The sequence below is a fragment of the Carcharhinus amblyrhynchos genome, chromosome 1 (genome assembly GCF_965287045.1).
Source record: "Carcharhinus amblyrhynchos chromosome 1, sCarAmb.v2.hapA, whole genome shotgun sequence".
In the NCBI taxonomy this organism is placed as follows: domain Eukaryota; kingdom Metazoa; phylum Chordata; class Chondrichthyes; order Carcharhiniformes; family Carcharhinidae; genus Carcharhinus; species Carcharhinus amblyrhynchos.
Window position 1 is genome coordinate 150,767,780 of NC_137324.1, and position 18,790 is coordinate 150,786,569.

Here is an 18,790-nt window from a genome sequence, read left to right on the forward strand (position 1 = left end):
ATGATACCATGCCCTCCCCACCTTGTTGATCACCACTGAAACACCTCACCTTCCCCCGCCCCATGACATGATCCCGTTTCACCCTGCGACATGACCCGACCATCTGAACCCCCTGACCTGACAACCCCCACAACTCTGACTCAGCTGATGATTGCTGCTCTACCATGATTTTGCCCAGCCTAACTGAGGGAGATTGGGCAAGACAGGAATAGAAGAAATTTGGTGTAGGTAAGTGGGTAAAGAGAGGTGACCATGATGTCCAATAAAAGCTTGAGTACTAATCCTGCTTTGCAAGTAGGACCAGATTACATGTTAGAACAGGTGTGTCTTATTAGCACAGTAGCCATTTATTGGCACCTGTTACTCTTTCCCCAAAATTACCCTCACTAACTCTTACCATAATAATTGGCCTATTGCAAAGCTTGTAAATTGAATATGTAGAATTCACAAACAGAAGACTGTTCAAATTCAGACTTACAAAATGCATTCTGTCCATTTTTGCGCAATGTAGATATTTATTCTTAAGGCCTTATTCTTATGATCACACATCTGATCTAATCGACAAATTCCACAACCTCATTGTCTGAGTGGAAACTCTTTCTCAAAGCAAGACTGTGATCAATGAATTTGCCCTTAAAAAAAACAGTTGAACTTATAAAATTATTTTTAGCTGACGTATTCTGTCAATACTCCTTGTCAATCATGTATCATTTAGTTTTAGTCACAATATCTAGCTGGCTACTTTGTTTATTCTGTAGGTTTAAATTACAAACATTTTGTTTACACACAAGTCTGTAATTTAAAATTACACTACATCAGACATATTATGTACCACAGAATATAACTTTAGTGAGATAATGTAAATGACCACGTTTCATGTTACACTGGTGAATAGTTGGCTAGTGTTTGAACACATGGAATGCTTTAGGGCTGTTCCTATAAACAACAGATGGGAATGGAACCTTAAGCTGCTGTAATTATGTTGGGCAGAATTTTACAATCACTCAGCTTGAGATTTGCAGCCAAGGAACCCATAAAATTCACCAGGTGATATTCCTGCTGCCTTTCTGTCCACCCCTGACTTATTTGCAATTTTACAGGGGGAGGGGGCGTGGTCATTTATTGGCCACTTTCTGCTGGAATTCAGGAATGGAGAGAGGCTGGAGTGGAGGAGTGCTCTGAAGGTCACCCTGCTTGGGCCAAGGGTGTAAGCTGGGGGAAAGCCTCCCTCACTGCCCTTCTTTCCATATGGGTACCCTCTCACCAAGGTCTGCCTTTTCGTGTGTAACCCTCCTCCCTGCCTTTCTATCAAGACCCTCATCCTCCTCTCCTCATCCCCCAGGCCTCACCCATTTCACTTATTGGGTCTTGGACTACAGGGCCTGCATTTTGTGCCTGTCAGAAGCACACAATCAGTGGACCCAGTAGCTGATGTAGAATCTGCTCCTGGCCAACATCAGGTTAGAAACATGATTTCATACTGGTTGGTCAATTAAGGCCCAACCAGTATGAAACACAACATTTTGTTAGTACAGTAGTCCACTTGGGGATGAGAGCTTGTCAGACACCAGGTGCAATGAGGACCCAGTGGGGAATTCAGCAGGAGCAGAAGCAGCTTCATGAAGGCTGACACTGTCCTCGGAGGAAGCTGTTCCACAAATTGAACTGAAGCCTCTAAAGATAGAATGGCATCTGCACCTGCTGGGTATGCCAGACGGGAGGCCAAGGCCAGTGGGCACTCTTGCCCCTGGTTTTCTAACAAGTATCTGGGCATTCCTGTTAAGGCAGGTAGCAACAGATGTGAAATGCTAATGCCCTGGGATGGCAGGAGGAGGCCACTGCACCTTGTCAAGAAGGCATGGTCAGAAATGCCAGCCCAGGTCAGCATGCATGGGTTGCCACATATGGCCACAGTCCCGCAAAAATTTTAACAATCTGTATTCTACAAGGGTGAGTAGCAGGTTGGCATGGAACTGTTTAGAGGTGTGTTGAGGGGTGGCTGTTTCTTGTGATGTTGAGGGTGTACAAATGTGTGAGCCAAATGGCATTGAAACTTGTGTCGGCCATGGCTGGGTGATCTGCTCATTTGTCCTGAGTGCATTGACAGACTGTCTGCTGCTCTGATGTACACTAATACCTGGTTCTCAAGGGTGGGGGTGGGGTAGTTGGAACGGTGCTCCAAGTAGAGGGTGGACTAATGATTTCTCTTCAACCTGTTCGGGAGAAGAGAAGTCATAATCCTGCTGAGTGATCAAGACCGAGTGGTGGGGAGCCAACTTACTATTCCTGACCAGATATGAGATATTCACCCAGGGGATGGAATACCATCATGGAGCTGGGTCCAGCAGTCGTGGAGAGGCAGCGATCTCTGAGGAAGGTAAGAATTCAGTGGACGGTGTGAGACTGGTGGATAGTGCAAAGATTGTAGGGTCGTCTCATCTCAAATGAGAAGTTCTAAACAGGTATACCCACTGATCCTCTAATGACAATGCCTCCATGAGGCAGTTGTCCATTGTCTCAGCAGCTTATTTTCCATGCACATTGATAATATAAAGACAGCGTTTGAGACCAGCTTGGTGCAACTGCGGGCAGCAAATTGGGACACACTCCCACTGACCCCTGGAAAGAACCGGTGGCAAAAATGCTGAAAGCTACTGTAACATTTAGAGCCACTGACATAGGGATTTTCTCCAATCCCTCCCCAAATACAATAGTTTATTTTTGTAATGAATCCTGACATTACTATACAGGTTTTCAGAATTTTCTTCACAGATATTTGTGAAGGCAGTGTTTTATCTTAGATTATAAAAGTTATCAAATCTTTCAAAAGCTCAGCTGTATTGAACTATTTTCCAGTATAGAGGAGAATCAGCGATGGGACCAAGATTCTCATCAGCATATTGCCTTTACTGAAAAGAGTCCTTTTTTATTGAATTTCACAAATTTGGGGAAATTGTTTCTGTCCATACAAATGCCCTTTTGTTTTGAATGTTTTGTTTTGTCTCTCAAAAGAGAAATGGCTAAGCTTTTTTGTTCACATATTCTTGTAATTGTTAATACATGATCAATAAACTTTTAAAATCAGGTTGAAAGAACCAAACTGTGAGTCTAATTATCCTTCAATGATTATTGGTTATAAAGGGTAACAGTTTAATGACTATGAAATCCTTGAACAAAGATATCCTTCAGCGTTTTGGCAAGGATGTTTTGGCGTTGGAGGGAGTGCAGAGGAGGTTTACTAGGCTGATGCCGGAGTTGAGGGGGTTGAGCTATGAGGAGAGGCTGAATAAACTAGGCTTGTACTCGTTAGAGTTTAGAAGAAAGAGGGGAGATCTCATTGAGACGTATAAGATGATGAATGGGATGGATAGGATAGAGGTGGAGAGACTCTTCCCGCTCAGAAAGGATAGTAGGACTAGGGGGCACAGCCTCAAGATAAAGGGGGGGCGGTTTAGAACGGAGTTGAGGACGAACTTCTTCACTCAAAGGGTGGTGAATCTCTGGAATTCTCTGCCCGTTGAAGTGGTGGAGGCTACCTCACTAAATATTTTTAAGAAGTGGGTTGATGGGTTTTTGATAAGAGAGGGGATTAAGGGTTATGGGGAGAGGGCGGGAATGTGGAACTGAGCCACGACAGATCATCCATGATCTTATTGAATGGCGGGGCAGGCTCGAAGGGCTAGTTGGCCTACTCCTGCTCCTATTTCTTATGTTCTTATGTTTTATTATTAAGTATAATGCAGTTTTATCATCACTTTCTTAATTACTATTTATTATTATTGAAACCTTTATTAAAGTGCATTTGATCTTGTTAGTTTAGCTTGTAGAACAATGTACAAAGATGTGAAGTGCGCTTTACAGCAAATTAAGTGAAACAGTAACTATGACCTGAATATTGGCTTCAACCATCTCGAGGATATTTCTTAACTAATGTAAACTCCAGCTAGTGCAGGAAATTATTCATGATGGAATTTCAGTTGGTTTTAATATAATATTAAATAGTGGCAAGACAATTCTTTTTATTTGTTAGTCACAAGTAGGCTTACATTAACACTGCAATGTAGTTACTGTGAAAATCCCTTAATAGTCACACTCCGGCACCTGTTTGGGTACACTGAGGGAGAATATAAGATGGCCAATGCACCAAACCAGCATGCCTTTCGTAATGTGGGAGGAAACCAGAGGAAACCCACGCAGACGTGGGGAGAGCATGGAGATTTCGCACAGACAGTGACCCAAGCTGGGAATTGAACCTGGGCCCCTGACACTGTGAGGCAGCAATGCCAACCACTGTGCCTTCTTGTAGTTTTTAAAGTGAATCGTTAAAATATTGGCTAATATGATACCCCTTGTTCATCTGTTTGTGTCTGTAACAGAGCCTGATAGCAACTGTAGAAGCTCACTTGGTTGGTTAAACTACTATCAATTAACAAAAAAGAATGAGAATTTGACCTTATGATTTCAGAGCAGGCAAAATAAACCCATCCAATCAACTCATAACATCTTAACCTCATCTTGGATGAATGTCCTTATGTCCTGGGCCAATTAGAAATCTGGTACATGGATGGTAATGACTTCCCTTTACTAAACTTCCCTGTCTAGCTATTTGTTTTTCTGTATTCCTCTACCTGAACCATGGTACTAGTATGGCTCTCATCACCAGGATTTGCCTTAGCCTATTGCTTTAGCATTTTTTGCTCATCTAGGCATCTCATCTTCATTCACAACAATTGAACTTCTATTAAAATCTTTTTTTGTTTATCACTCTCCCAAACCTCAGGCTAAAATTTACTATCCCTCAGTTAGCCTTTGCAAAAGGTGACTCCTTATGCTCAGCGATTCAAACCTTAACCTAAATCCCTTTTAGCTCCACATTCTGATTTCTCTACCATATTGTCTTAATTCCATTTTACCTCCCACTTCAACTCATGTTTTCATACCCACATAAGAAAGAGGAAGGAACCTGTATCTATATAGTTTCACAACAAACAAAGATCTCAAAACACTTTACATCTTGGATGAGGTTTTGAAGTCCAGTTACTGTTGTAATCTTGGAAATGGCGGAGATCTTGTGGTGCAGTGGTAGTGTCCCTGCCTCTGAGTGAACACTTCTGACTTCAAATCCAACTCTGAGACTTGGACTTGGTCACAAAAGTTGCAGTCATAACATGTTGATTATCGACCTACAAAAAATCTAATATACCTATGGCAGCAATGTCATTTAGGGAAGGAAATCTGCCATCCTCACCTGGTCTGACTTACATGTGACTTGAGAGCCACAGAATATGGTTGAATCTCTACTTCCCTCAGGCAACTAGGGATGGGCAATAAATGCTGGCCAGCCAGTGATGGCCATGTCCCACGAATGAATAAAAAAAGGAGATGAGAGTGGGAGAGTCTCCTGGTTAGCCAGAAACATGTGGTCTTTGCAGCACAACAGTCTCCCAAATCAAAAGACTCCATTTAGAAGTTCTTGCTGTGGCTCCATGGCAAGTGTCCTCTTGTCTTCAAGGAACTAAAGAGAGACTATATAGGAAACACAGCAGCCAATTTGCACATAGCAAATTTCCACAAACAACAAGGTGATAATAACCAGATCATCTGTTTTTTGTGATGTTGACTGATGGATAAATATTGGATAATGCATCAATGATACCTCCTGCTCTACTTCAAAATAGTGCCATGAAATCATTTATATCTACCAAAGCAGAAAGATGAAGCCTTGATTGAACATCTCAGCTCCACAATGCAGCAATCTCTCAATGCTGTACTGAAGTGTCAACCTTGATTTTTGCATTTAAGCCCTGGCGTGGGACTTGAACTGGAACCTTGTGAGGCTCGAGTACCATCAACTGAGTCACAGCTGACACAGAGTACCTTGATCTAACATCACCTAAACCTTCACCACTTAAATTCAAACTGTTGAAAATTCACGAATTCCCATCTCCTCCATTCACCCATCTATTTCTGTTCACTTCAACCACATACCCTTCCAATTCCACATGGCAAAGGTCCTGATTTCCAGGGTCAGAAGAGGAAGTCTTGCATTAAGTCCTGCCATAGGTGACTGTGTTGTGAATTACCTCCATTCAGTCCACATGCATGACCCCAAGTTTCCAGTCGCCTATGATTTTAATTCTCCACCACTCTGACCTAAGCTCAATAAATGGCATCTTATCTTTCAACTGGGAATTTTACAGTCTTCTGGGTTCAACATTGAGTTCAACAATATCAGATTGTAACCTTTTCCCTCATTTTGTGTCCTTTTTCTTTGTTGCTTTTGGCTTTTCTTCCTTGATTCTCTCTTTTTTTTGTTTACTTTGGGATGGTGCTATGATTGTACCATTCAGAGCTCCTCAATGCACAGCTTTTGTTTCTTGTTCTATTCCTGCTCCTTTTTACCTTATGAACACTTTTGTCATTCAACCTCTTCCACTATATAACAGATGTTCCCTTGTGTTTTTTTATGCCCTCCCCGCTTTCATTTGCTTTGAACTTAATGGGGGCGATTTTCCCCTCACTGGCCGATGGGAGGCTGAGCCAGTAAGATTGCACAAGAACCAAGAAATTAGATTTGTGCATGATTTCTTGCCTCTTGTAATTTTAACGGCGCCGGATATCCAGCATGATCAGCCATGCACCCATTTCCAGCACAAGGCTGAATAAATTATTTAAATTCAATTTCCATGTAATTTGAATGAAATAAGCGAGCCCAGGATGCAATCGTCTGAGCTCACTTGAATATGTGGCCTCGCTTGGAGAGGTTCTCTCCAGCGAGAATCACAGCTGGTTCACAGCAACAGGGACCAGACATAATGGCCTTGCCTCCATAATCAGTAGAACCAAGACCATTGAATCCCCCCAGGGAGGTCAGGGACAAGGGGGGTGCCACTTGGGAAGTGCCAGCCTGGAGGGAAAAGGGGAGGGAAGGAAGATTTCATGAGTTCTGTGGAGGAGACCACAGAACGTTGTGGAGGAGATTTTGGGCTGGAGAGGACATCAGGAAAGCATCAGATTCTTACGAGGGTTCAATTGGTGTGGAGATGAACAAGGCAGCTTGGATTCCATCTCATCCTGACCCACAATCCGTACTGGAAAGACATTTATCTGTTTCATCTATCACTCCTCATCTCCCTCCAGCTGCTAGGTTTCCTGTGACCTGGAAAACCCAACCAGCCAGTGTTAAAGGTGGAGCAGTGAAAACACCTTAAGAATGCAGCCTCAATTAAATATTTCAATGAGGGATCCACCACCTGAGAGCGGCTTGGTCACCTGCTACCATGCTCATCTCTGGATTGGATTTAAGTTTGGAAATATTTTACTTCAACTTCCCACCTAACTCAAAGCCACCCATTTTAGGGGGTTACAACTACCCCCTTGTTTAAAACAATCTGTAAGGAACTAACACCTCATAATGTATATTTTTAAATAAAATATCTATAGATATGCTCATTGCAAGTTTTAAAATTTTAAAACTAAACTGAGACCTTTACAATGATTGAGCTTGTGTCTGGCTGTGACACCGCTTTCCCCCCCCCCCCCCCCCCCCCAACAAAATAAACTACCTAGCAATTTCAGGAAAACCCATACCTTGTTATCTCTGAGGAGTTACTAACCTGTGGAAAGACAACCCAAATGCAGAGGCCATCTGTATTTAATTACCCAGGCTTGCCAACAGGAGATAGATTATCTGCTAAGACAAAGGTACCGCAACCTTTCTTTAAATTGCCAATGGCTGAGTCATCTGACAGTCTTTGGAATCTGAATCATGGGCACACATATTTTGTCAAAGACCTGGTGGAGAAGTGGAAGTTGCGACATGGGCCTCTGGCTTGTGGTCAAGTAATATTGCTTTGGTGAATTGCATAGCTGAGACTTCTGTTTACCATCTAACCAGCAGCCTCACACACAACGATCTCTGTCCAGGTGAAATACTATGTCCCAATCTACACTGCTCCTGCTGGTAATTCTGTACCATCACCTACAAGACCGATTCACTTAGCTCATTGTCAACACCACCAGGAAATTGAGTTGTTCAGTATCTGTTTTGAACTCACTGATTTCTGTGGAGAAATACCTCACTGAACTTTGATTCTGGACTCTGCAACTCTTGTAAACCAATATTTATTTTTTCTATGGTCTCTGTGCCATAACCTTTGTTTCTCTATCCATCTCTTTACTGATTATGGAGGCAATGCTGTGATCCCCTCTTTTTGTGGTTTGAATGCATACAATAAACTAACCTTTTTTAGTTCATCCTATCTTGAGTTTCCTGTGGGTTATTAATAGACAATTAGATCACGCAAAAAAAAACCAAGGGGCTGGGGAATCCACCTTTGCTTATGTAGAGGGAAACAATTCAAAAACATCTTTCTGTTTATAGATGGGCAGTGAGAGGAGAAATTAATGCTATTGAAAATAACAGACACCAGAACATCATATAACTGTGCTAAGTATTGAAATGGTAATATTGCCAGTGGTATTTCCTAAGTCATAAATTCTAATTAAAATGTTCCAGTTTAGTATTTAAAACAAAATCATTGCAAATGCAAATTTTGTATTTGTTTAAGCTTTATTTTGAAATCTACATGGAAACTTCAATGGTCATATGCAATGCAGTCATTTCACATTGTAAAGTAGATTTTAATGCTCTTGTGTACATTTGAACCATTTGTCTTTATTTTGATGGATATGCTAAGCAGCAGCTTGCGACCACTGATGCATTATTAATGCTCACCATGCATTGAATCGAGCCGACTGTAGTTAAAGACGCCAATCTGAAGTTTTGAATTTCCTGTTACATGGAATATATTCATACATTATCATTAATAAACTCATATTCACAATACACAAGGACGCAACATTATAATGTACCCTTGTCTTTTTCAATGACCCCTTTGTATAATGCAGATCTGCAATTTTTGGAATTTTCATTATTCCATTATTGTACCATTGACAATTTCAAGTATTCATATTTCAGACACAAATCTTTTTTGTACTAAACATACAGAAACTTTAGTAATGGACAAAAGTTTATTAACCCTGTCCCAGCCTAAGATATCAGAAATTTCTATTGTAATAGAACAGAAGAACTGGAGTGGGCCATTAAGCTCCTCAAATCCATTCTATCGCCATTCAATTAAATCAGATCATTGCTGATCTGTAATCTTTTAATACTCTTACCTAAAAAAGTTCATCAATCCCAATCTTGAAAATTTAAATTGGCCCCAACATCCACAGCCATTGGTTGAGCAGTTGAAGATTTGTCCTACCATTTTGTGAAAAAATGTTTCCTGTTTTCAGTCTTAAATGTCCTTGCACCAATTTAAAGATTATGCAACAAAAACAGAAATGCTGGAAAATCTCAGCAGCTCTGACAGCATTTATGGAGACAGAATTAAAGCCAATGTTTTGAGTGAGTATGACCCTTTGAAGGGCTTTTCAGATTTTAGCATCCTCAATACTTTGCTTTTATCATAAAGATTGTGCACCCTTAATTTGGATTATTCACCACCAGATAGAATTAGATCTTTATCTATCCTATCAAATTAATTTAGTGATTTTACATTTTAAAACATGGTATCATTCTAGTGAATCTACATTTTACCCCTCAAAGGTCAATATATCCTACCAGACATACAGTGCCAAAACTGAAGCCAGTATTCCAGGTAGGGTTTGACCAAGGATCTGTATACAGAAGCATAACTTCCTCATTTTTGAGGTGATGACCAGCATTCGGGGTAAATTTTCCAATCCCGCCCATGATGATTCCCATAAAACCACAAAGTAAATCTGTGTAAAAACAAAGCAAGTATGGCACAAACAGCCTGAATCATGACTCTGGCCATCTGACCCCACTGTCATTGAAAAAATGGAGCAGTCCAGACTTGGAAGTTTAAATATTACAAAAGTGGGCAGGTCGGAACTTTTTCAGGGTTAAGTTGGAGGCCTCTCCCCATATTGGAGGATTTTGGCAATGTTTTTGAGGATAAGATAATATAAAACTAGAAGAGTATGCAGTTCTAATCACCACACTATCAGAAGAATGTAGAGGCTTTGGAGAGAGTGCAAATAAGGTTCATCAGGACGTTGCTTGGTCTCCAGGATGTTGGGTATGAGGGAGAGGTTAAATAAATCAAGATTGTTTCCATTGGAAAGAAGGAGGCTGAGGGGAGACCTGATAGACATCCACAAAATTATGAGAGGCTTAGACAGGCTGGATAGTCAGAAGCTTTTTCCCGGGATGAAAGTGACAATTATAAGAGGACACAGGTTCAAGGCGAGAAGAGAAAAGTTTAAGGGAGATGTGCAGAGGAATTCTTTTATGCAGAGGGTAGTGGATGCCTGGAACGTGCTGCCAGAAGGGGTGGGGGAAGCAGGCACGTTAGCACGATTTAAGAGGCATCTGGATGGGTACATGAATGTGGAGGAAATAGTGCGATAAAGACCGAGTGAGGGCAGAAGGTTTTATTTTAGTTAGGACATCATGATTAGCACAGGCTTTGAGGGCCGAAGGCCTGTTCCTGTGCTAACTTTCTTTTGCTCTTTATATTAGATGGACAAGATCAGAGATTTAAAGACAAGAATGAGAATTTTAAATTTAATGCACAGGGTGAGGAAAACAATGCAGGAAAACTTGGATAATGTGTGAGTGAGACTTAATTACAGAGACAGTTGGATGGAAAGCTGACAAATGTAATGATACAGCAGTTCAGTCTAATGATGACAAAGATTTCAGCAGAAAAGATAGGCAATGTTGTGAACACATCTGTGGTTAAAGGAATAACTCCCAAACCCAGGAAATAAACCTGTTTCAACATGAGGGTGTGAGTGAGAAGAGGATGGAATCTATGGCTCGGGTGTGAAGTTTATATTGAGGACCAAAGCTGATGCTTTGGTCTCCAAAATACTGAGCTTCATGAACTTATGATTCATCTAAGACAGGATGTTGGATACATAGCCTGACAACATAGGGGCAGTCAAGGAGTTGAACAAGGTGATGGAGGAGTAGGACTGAATGTCATCAGCATTCATGTGGAAGTTGACCTCCTACTTGCAAATGGTGGCACCCAGAGCCAGAAAGTTGATAATGAAAAGGAAAGGGCCAGGGTTAGATCCTTGAGGGATTCTGAAAATGTTTTGTATATGTTTGGAACACTGCTATAAATAAAGTTGTCATAGTCCCAGATGACCATAGGCTCAAAGGGGAGAGCTGACTGATGGTGTATTAACCTGAGGATCACCACACCTCAAGGCTGAGAAGGTGGGGCCTTCCTGAATAAGCTCCACTGGTACAGGAATTGAACCCACGCTGTTGGCGTCACTCTGCATCATTAACCAGCTGTCTAGCCAACTGAGTTAAACCAAGCCTCTGAAATGGAAGGCTGATAGGAATGGGCAATAAGGATCCGTGCCAGGGACAGGAAGCTGTCTGGCTATCCAGCCAATACATCCAGCAGTCAGTGTGCATGCCCATCAAAATTATCTTGCAGGCTGCACTATCGAGGTCATAATCTGAATTCTCTGTATTAGTACCTGTCTGCCACTTCACTCTCCAGTGAGCAGCCAAAGGAAACATCCTTTCACCCTGGCTGATTAAAGCCTGGTTATGTCTGATGACTTACAATATGTTGATCATAACTCTGTACTAGTCTCCAATGTAAATGTAATGCCAGTGCCAGAGCTATATCAAACCCAAACATTCACATCCCAAAATGGACGAAAATTCCAAGTCCTGCTTCCGAATATGGCATGTTCCATTTTTGGCGGCACAGGAGTGGAGTTGGGCTGGGGTGCATGCATGTGTGGTTTACAGAGGCAGATAACTATTTACATTATCGGCTGCTTCCAGTGAAATGGGATTTTGGGCCATGGGGATGCTGAGTGAGGGGCATGATGGATGGGTAAAGGGGCATGGGTAGCATTTAGGGCTTGAGGGATCATGGAATGAGTGGGTCATAAGGTGGCATAGTTTGGTATGGAAGAGACACAGGGAATGTGCACAAAGAGGTGGTGGAGTGGCACTGTTGATCAGGGACAGTGTCATGGCTGCAGAGAAGGTGGATGCTGTGGAAGGACTGTCTACAGAGTCTCTGTGGGTGGATGTTAGGAACAGCAAAGGGTCGATATATGATGACACCAGGCAGACAATTGGACGAGTAAACTGGAAGGAGGTGTTCTTGGGGAAAAGTACTGAAGGAAGGTGGTGGATTTTCAAGGAATGTTTGACTGGAGCTCTGCATGACAACGTTCCGATGAGACAAGGAGGTTTTGGTAGGTCACGGGAGCCGTGGTGCACGATGGTTGTGCTGAACCTGGTCAGGAAGAAAAGAAAGGCATATAAAAGGTTCAGAGAGCTAAGAGATGTTAAGGATCTAGAGGAGTACAAGGCTTGTAGAAAAGAGCTTAAAAAGGAAATTAGGAGAGCCAGAAGGGGACATGAGAAGGCCTTGGCGGGTAAAATTACGGAGAATCCCAAAGCGTTCTACAAATAAGTGAAGAGTAAAAGGATGAGAAAAGAAGGGATAGGACCTATAAAAGGTGAAGAGGGAAAAGTCTGTGTGGAACCGGAAGAAATGGCAGAGGTGCTTTGTGAGTACTTTGCCTTGGTATTCACGGTGGAAAGTGATCTGGGAGGTTGTACTACAGATTTGCGGCAGACTGAAAAGATTGAGTATGTGGATATTAAAAAAGAGGATGTGTTGGAACTTTTAAATTCTATCACGATAGATAAGTTGTCAGGACCGGATGGATTTACCCCAGGTTACTGTGGGAGGCGAGGGAAGTGATTGCAGAGCCCCTGGCAATGAACTTTGCATCGTCGATGGAGACGGGGGACGTTCCGGAGGATTGGAGGATTGTGGATGTGGTTCCTATTTTCAAGAAAAGGAAAAGGGATAGCCCGGAAAATTACCGACAGTGAGTCTGACCTCAGTGATTGGTAAGTTGATGGAGAGGATTCTGAGGGACAAGATTTATGAGCATTTAGAGAAGTTTAGAATGATCAGGAATAGTCAGCATGACTTTGTCAAGGGCAGGTCGTGCCTTACGACCCTAGTTGAGTTCTTTGAAAATGTGACTGAACACACTGATGAAGGAAGAGCGGTGGACGTGGTTTACATGGACTTCAGCAAGGTGTTTGATAAGGTCCCCCATGCAAGACTTCTTGAGAAGGTGAGAGGGCATGGGATCCAAGGGGCTTTGGCCTTGTGGATCCAGAACTGGCTTGCCTGCAGAAGGCAGAGAGTGGTTGTGGATGGGTCTTTTTCTGCATGGAGGTCGGTCACCAGTGGAGTGCCCCAGGGATCTGTTCTAGGACCCTTGATGTTTGTCATTTTCATAAGTGACCTGGATGAGGAAGTGGAGGGATGGGTTAGTATGTTCGTTGACGACACAAAGATTGGTGGTGTTGTGGATCATCTGGAGGGATGTCAGAGGTTGCAGCATGACATAGATAGGATGCAAGACTGGGCGGAGAAGTGGCAGATGGACTTCAACGTGGATAAATGTGTAGTGGTCCATTTTGGCAGGACCAATGGGATGCAGGAGTACAATATCAAGGGTAGGAGTCTTAGCTGGGTTGAAGAGCAGAAGGATCTTGGGGTCCGAGTCCATAGGACTCTTAAATCGGCCTCGCAGGTGGAGGATGTGGTCAAGAAGGCACATGGTGTACTGGCCTTCATTAATTGAGGGATTGAGTTAGGAGTCAGGAGGTAATGCTGCAACTTTATAAGACCCTTGTCAAACTCCACTTGGAGTACTGTGCGCAGTTCTGGTCGCCTCACTACAGAAAGGATGTGGAATCTATTGAAAGGGTGCAGAGGAGACTTACAAGGATGTTGCCTGGATTGGGAGGCATGCCTTATGAAGATAGGTTGAGGGAGCTAGGTCTCTTCTCCCTGGAGAGACGAAGGTTGAGAGGCGACCTGATAGAGGTTTATAAAATGTTGAGAGGAATAGATAGGGTGGATTCTCAGAGGCTATTTCCCAGGGCTGAAATGGTTGCTACGAGAGGACACAGGTTTAAGGTGCTGGGAAGCAAGTACAGAGGAGATGTTAGGGGAAAGTTTTTCACTCATAGGGTGGTGAGTGAGTGGAATCAGCTGCCGTCGGTGGTGGTAGAGGCGAACTCACTGGGGTCTTTTAAAAGACTTCTGGATGAGTATATGGGATCTAATGGGATTGGGAGTTACAGATAGTTCTATGGCTTGGTAGGTATAGATGTGATCGGCGCAACTTGTGGGCCGAAGGGCCTGTTTGTGCTGTAGTGTTCTATGTTCTAAAATGGGATGGTGAGTTGAGAGCTGGAAAGATGTTTTTGAAAATTATTTATGAATTTCAACAAGTTCCTTTTGATTTGATTTGATTTATTATTGTCACATGCATTGGGATGAGAGAAAAATATTATAGCTTCGGCCCAGACAGAAATTCTCCCATCTTCTACACCCAACCTGGGAGTGAAAACCTAGCCTAAAGTTTTTAAATAGGTTAAAATCAAGTCCAAAGAGTCTGCAAAAGGAAACAAATAGCTTAAGTGATTGATAAAGAAGGTGGCAGATGGATTAAATATGTGAAAATCTGAGGTTATTCACATTGGTAGGAAGAATAGAAAGCATTTTTTTAAAATGGAGAATTGTCATACGGACTCAAAACATTAACTGTTTCTCTATCCATAGATGCTTCCAGAATTGCTGAGCTTTCCCAGGATTTTCTGTTTTTTCTGTCAAATTTCCAGCATCTGCATTGTTTTGCTTTTATTTTAGAAAGTATTTAATGTTGGTATTCAAAGGGATTTGGTGTCTTTGTACACAAATCACAGAAAGTTAACATGCAGGTGCAGCAAGAACTTAAGGAGACAAATGCTAAGTTAGCCTTTATTGCAGGCATTGGAATACAAGTGGAAGAAACTCTTGCTGCAATTATACAAGATTTAGATGCAATCACATCTGGAGTACTGCTTACAATTTTAGCCTCATAACTAAGAAAGGATAAACTTGCCATAGAGGGGTGCAACAAACGTTCACTTGATTGATTTTTGAGATGCAAGGATTGTCTTCTACTCAGGAGGAACTTGGATAGAATGGGCCTAAAGTCTTTGGAGTAAAGAGAGTCTTATAGAAGCTTATAAGATGCTGTTTCCTCTGTCTGGATGCTCGGCGGTATAGTCTCAGGATAGTAGGTTAGCAATTTAAGACTGAGATTAGGAGAGATTTTTTCACTCAGAGGGTTGTAATTCTTAGGAATTCTCTACGCCAGGGGTTGTGGATGCTCACTGAGTTATATGCAAGGGTGAAATTGGTAGAATTTTGGAATCAAGAGACATATAGTGATTGGATTGGAAAATAGATTTGAGGTTGAAGATCAGCCATCACCTTACTGAATAGTAGTGCAGGCTCAAGAGATCATATGATCAATTGTTGCTCTTATATATGACAAGTTGTGGAAGATCTTATGACAAGCTGTGGGATTTACCTGTGGAAATTCCAGACAGGGGTGTTTAAGATGCAGTTCGACATGCCTCCTGCAGTAAAGAAATATGCCTTTAGGAAGAGCTGAAGCTGGAAGGTTACACTAACAAAGGCGTTAACGAGTTAGCTGGAAGAGCCCAACAAGTTTCTTCATCATAAACAGCAAATGAGATGCAGAAAGAGTTGCTAGGAAATACAACAGCAACAGTAATTTCTGTAACAGTGAGGAGCCAACCTCTGGCACTTAACAATAAATTATCAGCCTGCTAAGACTATTAACCTTTTTCCCTTAACTGCTTCCACGTGCTCTGAATATTTCAGATTGCATTGATTTTATTAGCCACCTCCAATCAATTCTCTCCATAAGGATGATGCCCTGGGATACCAAAGAGGGCAATCCCCTTTTTCTGTACTCCTTTCACAAGCATTTCTGAACTGGCCTCAGAAAATAGAGGTGAGTTTTGCTATTTCTACTCTTATGTCCAGCAGTACAAAAATAAACAGCAGGTGCAATCTTTAAGACCTACAGCTGCATGCTATTTTCTGCTACGGCTGAAAGCAAACTCTTGCAGACTAGCTTAATCCAATCCAGAACTCACAATAAATAGACAATGAGATTGGTCTCATTTAGCATAAGGACATTTTCTATTACAATGCTAAATCCAGTCTTTTAAAGACTGTATTTGTCAAGCATATGTTTATAAACTTGAGACAATGAAACAGATAACGACAGAGGGTAATGAAGCAAAAATGTTCTGGGAAACAGTTCGGAAATTTAAGAGTAAGGTAAAGGAAACAGATCTTTATCTGCATTGAACTTGAATTCTGAGGAGCTGAGGTTTTGGCGGTAAGAACTGTTGTACCTCTTCATTTCAGACATACCACAGAAACTGTTATGCAAATTGAACAACATGCAAGATGCAAAACTGTGCACAACCTCAGTCGTGCTAAATGATCATTCATTACTTCTACTGTTCTGATCTCTTGGCTGAAAGAAAAGAGTCTCTACTCATTAATCAAAGTACATTGGCCAAGACTCCTGAAATAAAGAAACTTCAATTAAACCAGCCAGTGTAGAATAAGCTGTCATTCCATCATCTCTCGTTTTGTGCTCTTGTCCAAGACAAATTTCATTGCCATTGTTTTTAATATTAGCCAAGAATATTAACCTCAAGAAAAGCCACAACTCACTCCCATAAAAATGTGTTTAATTCTATGCTTATTTTGGATCTGTATTTTATTTCATGCTGGGTGTCTGTAAGTTTGTGGTTCCATATCTAACTTGTTGCACATGAACATAATTTATTTAATCAAAAGATTGTGGGGATGGTAGCAAGACCAGTATATATTGTCCATCTCCAGTTACCCTTGAGAAATTATTGGGGAACTATCTTCTTGAACCCCTGCAATCCATCTGGTAAAGCTACACCACTTTTATAAATACTCAGTACAAACGATAAAACAGAAACTCATTTCAAGTGCTGTTATTAATACTACTGCCATATCTGTCTGAGATGCTTGACATCCCCCATCACTAATTAAGCTGACCCAGTTCCCATATGTCCTTTTACCTATGCTGTGATAGAAATAAAACTTGGACTATTTTTAGAATATGTACATCACAGCTAAAATTGGGACATACACCAGCTACATAGCATTAAATTCAGAATGTAAACACAATGTAGGCTTTGAATTAGAAGCAACTAATTTCAAATGTTTGTCCAATACACATTGGGCACAGTGGCACCACGGTTAGCACTGCTGTGTCACAGTGCAAGGGACCCAGGTTCAACTCTGACCTCTGGTGACTGTATAGAGTTTGCATGTTCTCCCCGTGTCTGCATGGGTTTTCTCCAGGTGCTCTGGTTTCCTCCAAAAGACCAAAGGTGTGCAGGTTAGGTTGATTGGTCATGCTAAATTGCTCCTAAGTGTCGGGGGGTTAGCAGAGTAAATATGTGGTGTTATGGGGAAATATCAGCTTGGCTGGAATTGTTGTTGGTGCAGGCGTGTTGGGTTGAATGGCCTCCTTCTGCACCGTAGGGATGGTATGATTCTATAAATTACCAGAAGATGTGCTGGGTTGATTCCATGGGAATTGCCCTGGAAGTTTCAACTATCTATCTGCATCCGAAACTCTCCAGAAAAGTCTTAAACTTTGAGTCAGAGTTTAAGAAAGTGCTGTAAAAAGGGGACCTAGTTTGACATTCACCACTGATTCTGCCTTGTGAAGAAGGACTCCAAGATTAAGTATACTGCACGTTTCTGAAGAAATTCCTGATTGGAAGTTTGGGCCAGAAATGCAGAACCCCAGTGCTGTGTAAGAAAATAGGAGCGGAATGGTAGTCACTGTTGGATTGCCACTTCTTGGAAGATTCATCCCAATAGAATTACTTTTTGCAGACTTGCCGAATTTGGCTGAAATTCAGTGGTAATTAATCACAGAGCAGTAAGTAGTAAAGGTGATGTGAAGCTTGTGGCATGCATCTCTGTCTACTGTACACTTAACAGGCCTGACCTAGTTTTTAGTGTGTGTTAAGGTCTATGTTTAAGTATCGACTATAGATCTCACAGATATTAAAATCAACACAATTAGCTGCCAGTTTGTGGTTGTTGAATGATATTAATTTTATTCGCTGCAGTAAAATAAAGTGTCAAGTTCCAAGAATACTGGGCCAACAGCCATAAGTTTTGCATACTGAGTGAGAAAACTGGTTTGACATTTGAATATTTGCTGTTATTTGAACCAAACTGGTAACTATCAATTGAACAAAATGGTAGAAAACCCAGTTGAAACTCAATTCCTTAACTTACAAGTACAATTTATCTGTATTATTCTCTAATATTCTCATTTAAATTTTCTAATTCCAATAACATATGAAAGCATTTAATACAAAATACACTAATCTTCTGCATTGCACCAATACAATTTCAGTTTGGCCAAACTGAGATGCCATTTTGGTGAAGGCAGTAGATGATAGGAACCTGTTTTGAGTTGTATTTGGTGTCCAGATTAGATTTCTTTGGAGTTTATCTGTTACACTAAAGGTTTATTTGTAAGCACCATTCTGGTTTATTTACAGATCAATGGACAGCTCAGTACTCTACCTGAGGATGTGTTTCTGGTCCCTGCTCAATCTCAGTCAGGTAACAACGCATTATAGTTACATCAGCAAGTACATTAGTTCCAGGTGTTCTTGAAATTAATCCTTTACTCTACAGCTTCCTGCAAGCCTTTATTCCAAATGTATACCTTACATCTCCCCCAAAGTTTCAGTCATCACAGGGTCAGTCCCTGTGGTATCTTGACCAATCTTCCTAATCGG